At 38.2% G+C, this 7214-nt stretch overlaps 1 non-coding gene across 1 annotated transcript; it reads left to right on the forward strand.

Annotated features, from left to right (window-relative positions):
• The first annotated feature begins 3150 nt into the window (after window positions 1-3150).
• Window positions 3151-3257, forward strand: LOC122062202. The gene has a single exon (XR_006134831.1). It is a non-coding gene; the product is annotated as a small nucleolar RNA R71 (small nucleolar RNA).
• Window positions 3258-7214: the final 3957 nt, after the last annotated feature.

Consider the following 7214-nt stretch of genomic DNA (forward strand, 5'->3'; position numbering starts at 1 on the left):
TTGAACAATGGGTGCATTGGTCAACTCCTTAAGTTGTTTGAAGGATTCTAGGCACTCTTTAGAAAACTCAAAAGTTTGATCTTTGGCAAGTAATGAAGTGAGAGGTCAGACTAACTGACTAAAGTTCTTAATAAACCTTCTATAGAAGCCTGCATGCCCTAGAGAAGACCGGACATCCTTAACAGATTGAGGAGGTGGTAAATTATCAATTAAATCTACTTTGGCTCTATCTGCCTTAATTCCTTCCTTGGATATTACATGGCCTAAAACAATACCAGATTTAACCATAAAATGGCATTTCTCCCAATTCAAAACCAAATTCTTAGATATGCACTTTTTCAAAACTAGGGAAAGATGATGAAGATATTCAGAATAGGAATTCCCATGAATTGAAAAGTCATCCATAAATACTTCTAAGAATTTTTCGACCATGTCAGAAAAAATGCTCATCATTCATCGTTGGAATGTAGCAGGGGCATTGCAAAGCCCAAAGGGTATATGCCTGTAAGCAAATGTTCCATATGGGCATGTAAAAGTGGTCTTATGTTGGTCCTCTAAAGCAATTGGGATTTGGTTATAGCCAAAATATCCATCAAGAAAACAATAGTATTCATATCAAGCTAACCTCTCTAACATCTGATCAATGAATGACAATGGGAAGTGGTCCTTCCAGGTTGCCACATTAAGTTTCCTATAGTCAATGCACACACGCCATCCTATTTGAACACGGGTAGGGATCAACTCATTATTGGCATTAGGAACTACAGTCACACCAGACTTCTTAGGCACTACGTGAACTGGGCTTATCGGTTGACTGTCAGAAATAGGATAAATTATTCCATGATCCAAGCACTTTAGGATCTCTTTCTTAATGGCTTCCATCATCATTGGGTTAGCTCTTTTTTGGGGTTCCGTGGATGATTTGGAATCCTCCATAAGATGTATATGATGTTGCACAATGGAAGGGCTTATACCCTTGATATCAACCATGGTCCAACCTAGGGCTTCTTTATTATCTTTTAACACTTTAAGTAACTCCTCTTCTTGGCTAGAAGTCAAATTTGAAGAAATTATTACAGGAAGAGTCTGGTCAGGCCCTAGGAAAGGATACCTCAAATTAGATGGCAACTCCTTAAGATCTAGCTTAGGGGGCTCAACTATGGAAGGTTTGGGAATGGAATTGGAAAGGGGTCCTAAGGGCTCCACAAGTGTGTGAAGACTCAAGACTTAAAAAAAAAATTTTCACTGTCATCATCCAACTCATCCATACACTCTTGGAATTCTGAATCAAAATCAATATCAAAGTTAGTAACTAAATCATCGAAAAAATCCAGAAAATCCTCAAGCATATTGATCTCTTCTTCCATATGTGGTTGCTTGCCAATCCTAAACATGTTAAACTCAACAGTTTAGTTACGAAAAGATAATCTTAGGAAACCATTCTAGCAATTGATTAATGCATTACTGGTAGCCAAGAATGGTCTTCCAAGAATTATTGGGATCTCATCCTTGGTTGAGAAGGGCTTAGTATCTAACACAATGAAATCAACAGGGAAAATAAATTCCCCCACCTTTAGTAAGACATCCTCAACCATCCCTTTAGGAATTTTAATAGACCTATCTGCCAATTGAAGAGTAGTTCCAGTGGTTTTCAATCCTCCAAATCCAAGTTGCTTGTACACATGGTAAGGTAAAAGATACACACTTGCGCTAAGGTCAAGTAAGGCATGCTCAATGTAGGTGTTGCCTATGACACAAGCTATGGTAGGGCTCCCTGGATCCTTATACTTGGCTACTATAGGCTGAGTAATTATGGAACTAATGTTACCTGCCAAGAACGCCTTTTTGGGCACACTAGTGATACGTTTGTGAGTACATAAATCTTTCAGTACCTTTGCATAGGCGGAGATCTAGGATATGGCATGCAAAAGAGGGATGTTCACTTTTACCTTTTTAAAGACTTCTAAAATTTTATCCATGGAAGCAATCTTCCTTTTGTTTACCAAACGATTAGGAAATGGGATAGGATGAACATAAGGACTGTTAGGGATTTGCCCCTGTTCAGAAAAACCATTTTTGGTTTTCTCAACCAAATCATCTTTAGTTTTAGAAAAATCTTTAGGTTCATTAGACGAACCTAGAACAAGAGGCACACTTGTGTCCTCAACTGAAGGAGAGTTAACAGGAGTAATAGATGAGGAAGATTTAGGAACGCTCTGTTGGTACTCTTTACCACTCCTAAGGGCATAAACAATATTACATTGGTTAGAGGGCCCTTGTTGGGTCTGACCTTGTACTATATTCAGTGGTGCGTTAGTTGATGTTTGTGAACTAACAAGCTGATGATGCCTAGGGTTAGGCTCTGTTTGACTGGGTAAAGTTCCCTTCTCCCTCTCACGCATAATTGAAACAACTTGGGTAAGTTCTCTCGTAAGATTTTGATGACTTGTCATGAGGAGGGCCATATTTTTTTTCAAGTCACTTATTCTACTTGCCTCTCCAGTGTTGGTAAACCCAGGGCGTTGCTGATAAGATGATAGGAGAGGGGCCCTAGGAAAACTAGCCTGAGGTCCTGCATTTGATCTAGGAAAAGTATTTTAGAAAAAAGATTATTGTGCAAAGGGAGGCCTTTGGGGACCAGGTTGACATTGATTATGAAAATTGGAAGGCACTGCTTGGTTGCTCTGATTCCAAGAGAAATTTGGGTGATTTCTCCATCCTAGATTGTAGGTGTTACTATATGGATTATTCTGGTATAAGGCATTAACACTATCATTAGAAGTGTCCCCAGAAGTGTTGGGGCATTCTTCTATGACATGTTCAGGGGACTGGCACCAAGCACAAATTTTAACCAAATTGATTGATGATGGCTCTCTAGGAACAATAGCCTCAATTCTCTTGATTAGGCTATCCAAATGGGCTTCCTTCGCTACCATCCCATCCATTAAATATCCTTTCTCTCCTATGGTTCTTTCACTCTCTTGGGTGGACTCCCACTCACGGATTTTGTCAGCTAAGTCAAGTAAGAATTCCCATGCCTTTCCTTCATCTGTAAAGGATGTGAATCCCACAGGGCACATAGACTCTATCATTTGTTTAGTTGGATAATCAATACCCTCATAAATTATTTGACATAAATGCCATAGGTCTAGGCCATGGTGAGTGCATTCTTGGAGTAGATCCTTGAATCTCTCCATAAGTTTGGAAAATGACTCGCTAGGCTTTTGCCTAAACTGAAGGATATCACTTCTAAGCTTATTGGTCTTGTGAGTTGGGAAAAACTTCTTAAGGAAGACAACTGTGAACTGTTTCCATGAGGTTATGGAATTTGTGGGTAACCCATACAACCACTTCTTAGCTTGGTCTTTCAATGCAAAAGTGATAAACCTAAGCTTAACAGCATCATCAGAAAGCTGTTGGATCTTAATTAGAACACATACCTCTTCAAATTCCCTTAGAAATAGGTATGCATCCTCAGAGGTCAACCCATGGAAGTAGGGCAACATAGTGATGTATTGAGATTTGAGCTCAAAATTATTGCCCTGGGCTTGTGGTAGAACTATGTAGGAAGGTTAGGCCGTTCTAGCAGGGTAGAACCTATCTTTCAAAGATTTAGGTGAAGGGTTTTGCTGTTGGTCTCCCATATTGAAGGGTTTTAAAGAGAGCAAACGTATAGGGTCACTACTTGTTAGATCTCTTCTTTCTAATCAATTCTTAGTATTACGTACCCACTTAACACTCATGCAATAGAAAACTACCCACAACTAAAGTAAGACAAGCACAAAAGAATGGATAGCAAAACTTTTTTTTTTAATGATTTTTTGATTTTTTTTGGATTTTTGGGAGCTTATCGGTAGGGATCCGGGGTTGCTCAGGTCGATTCCTGAGGTACTGCGATAGGGTGAAACCTGTCTTTATCATACTGTGAGGCATGGCGACCTCCACTGATACAACTATTATTGCAAGTTGTTCTTCTCAGGAATTCAATAAAAGAAAAAGGAAAAACAATACAAAGCAAACAAAACACTCCGATTTGCCAAAAGAAAGCGAAAAATAACATGGAACTGTCTCCCTGGCAACGACGCCAAAAACTTGTTTGAGATTTAGAATGTAACTGCAAGCGTACGGGTCAATGTAGCTAGAGCAACCACTTTATTTTTTTATTTCTTTTAATAATGCAAAAATGAACCAATTAATGGTTGTGATCTAATTCTAATTACCATCATAAACATATGTATCTAAAATAACGTCCTAACTATTCGTCATCTAAGAATTTAAAGACGCAAGCCACACAATTAAAATTAAATAAATAAACAACTGAAAATAAACAACCCACTCAATTAAAAAAAAATAAAGAAAAAAAATACTGAAATAAAAATAAAGTAAAAGAAAGGGGATAAAGCTAGAGAGAGACTCACAAGTAGGTTTCTCTACTTAGCCCGAGGGATGCATCATAATATGAGCTTCCCTACTTGACCAGAGAGTCACTGTCACAAGGGTTACTCTACTTGGCTTTAGGGAAAGGGAGGCAATTAAAATAAAAATAATAAAATGATGGTTCTATGGCTAGGAGGGGCAAAGCCAACACATACTCCAGCCATGAACCTTGGGGGAAAGGGATAGCAATAATGTAACGACTGAAATTAAAATCCTAAATTAAGAAAGAAAGGGTAGTCAGAAGAGGGAATGAGGGGTGGGAGAGAAGACTACTGAAGGAGCCTACTTACTTGAACTTTAACCCTCGAACTGAAAACTTGATCGATTTGAGATACTACTAGTACTAAAAATCAAATCTGGAATAAACCAAATCTGAAATTTCTAGTACTAGAGAAAACAGATCTTAAAAAAGAAAAATTGCTCCACGACTCGTGATCTTGTCACCTAGATCTAAGCCTAGAACTATAACTTAAAAAATTATAACTCAATTGCATAAATCATAAACATAAAAGGGCTAAAAAAAATAAAAGAGTACTTGCATTAATTGAAATAAAAAAAGCTATTACAAAAGTGATTAAAGAAAAGATAAAGAAGAACTAAAACTAAAGAGAGAGCAGGAGAAAGAGAGAGCAACTAAAAAAAACTAGAAGAAGAATGAATTCTCTCCTCCTCTTACATGAGTTGTATTTATAGGAAATGGGGAGATAGGGTAACAAATTTCTCTTTCCTAAAAGGGAGAAACCCACAGTTGGTTGTGAGATTTTTTGAGACCAAAAGTGCTAAGGTGGAGGAAAGAGAAGAGAGAAATAAACTTTGAAAAATTTCCTATAATTTGTTTGTTTATTTTTCTTTCCTTTTTTTTTTTTCTAATTTATTTCTCTTCTTTTTATCCCTCAAAGGGACGATTTTCCTTCTTGCTTTGTGTGATTTGGACAATCTTTTGATGATGATGTGGAGGAGAGAGAAGATTTGGACAATCTTTATTTGTCCATTTTTTTTTCTTCTCTTCTTGCGCAGGAACCCCATGAGATTTGAACTTGAGACCTCTTGGTGAACAAGGAAATTTTGCACACCATAGCTCACCAACTACACTAGGTAGTTGTTGTTACCAAAAACGAATCTTTAATCACTTAAGGATGTGATCCATCGATCCTTGTTGGCATTTAGAATATTCCTTGTACCTCTGGGACAACTGTAAATGGGCTGGTTCTGCATCTCGGTTTAGTTCTAATCCATTATTCTTTTTCTGGCCTGAAAAGAATTATCATTTGTACGGGTGACTAAACGAATGTGTACTTTTAATTGAACACATCCAATTTGCTCAGAATTTCATCCTCTTCACAACCATTAAAAGAAATAGGACCTCTTTACGTGTAAAATTGAATATATAGTGCCCGATAGTCCTTAAGGCCTTGAAAATATAAAACCTACAAAAAGAGAGTAAAACCCAAGGTAGCTCCATTCTAAATATGTAAAATGCATGTTTTACTACCCTATATTTCACACATAAATGTGCTCATCAGTATATCACTGTTTTTTATTTTGAGTTGATAATAGCCAGATCTGAGATCAATCTTTGAGAACACTTTGGCACCTTGCAGTTGATCAAAGAGGTCATCTATGCGTGGTAACAGATACTGGTTCTTGATAGTTAATTTGTTCAATTCGCAGTAATCGATGCACAAACGTAGACTCCCATCCTTCTTCTGGACAAACAGAACTGTAGCACCCCAAGAAGAAACACTCGGGCAAATAAATCTCCTTTTCAACAAATCCTGCAACTGAGTTCGCAACTCCTTTAATTCAGGTGGTGCGATTCTGTACAGAGCTTTAGACACTAGGGCTGCTTCGGGAGCTAAATCAATAGAAAATTCTAATTCTCTGTCAGGTGATAGCCGGGTTAGATTATTGGGAAGACATCGAGAAACTCCGTAACTACCTTCAATTCCTCTAATAGTGTGACCTCCACATCTTATACTAAAGCTAGGTAGCCCTGACATCCGTCTTCCAGTAATTTCACCACCTGTAAGGCAGAGATGAGAACCTCTCTAGGTTGTTTTGCCATATTTGCTTGAGACACTAGCTCTTCACCTTCATCACTCACCACTTTAATTTGTTTCTTGGTGCACATCACGTTCGCCAGTGAGTTGATAACAAGTCCATGCCCAATATGACATCAAAATTTTACATGTTGAATTTGATAAGCTAGGCATCCAGTTTCTTCCCACTTATTTCAATGAAACATGGTCCATATACCTCATTTAATTGTGCTACTTTTCTTATAGGTGTACTAACAATCAACTTACCCTCTAGTGCCCTAGGTGTCATATCAATCTTTCTAGCAAATCTTTTAGATATAAAAGAATGTGATGCTTCAGAGTCAAATAACACATAAGCTGATATACTGGAGATAGATAGGATACCTGCTACAACATCGGGGCTGGATTCAACCTCATCAACTGACAATGCATGCATTTTCCTTTGAGGCAGGGCCCCTTAAGTCAATGCAGGTCTATAAACAGGAGGCTAACTCTGTACAACAGCTAGTTTGTATAGGCAATCCTTTGTAAAATGCCCAACTACATTACAAACATAGCACCTGTTTTGGGAGGCTTGCATTGGTACTGGTGCTCTTTGTATCTGACCCGGTGCAATGGAAGGACAAAGTGGCCTTGGGGCCATAAGCACCGTGCTAGTGTTCGGGCAGAAAGAGGTAGTGCCCGATCTATAAGCCGATCGGGGCATATAATTCGATGATCTGTATGGCTGCTAGTATG

This window comes from Macadamia integrifolia, chromosome 14 (genome assembly GCF_013358625.1).
Source record: "Macadamia integrifolia cultivar HAES 741 chromosome 14, SCU_Mint_v3, whole genome shotgun sequence".
Lineage (NCBI taxonomy): Eukaryota > Viridiplantae > Streptophyta > Magnoliopsida > Proteales > Proteaceae > Macadamia > Macadamia integrifolia.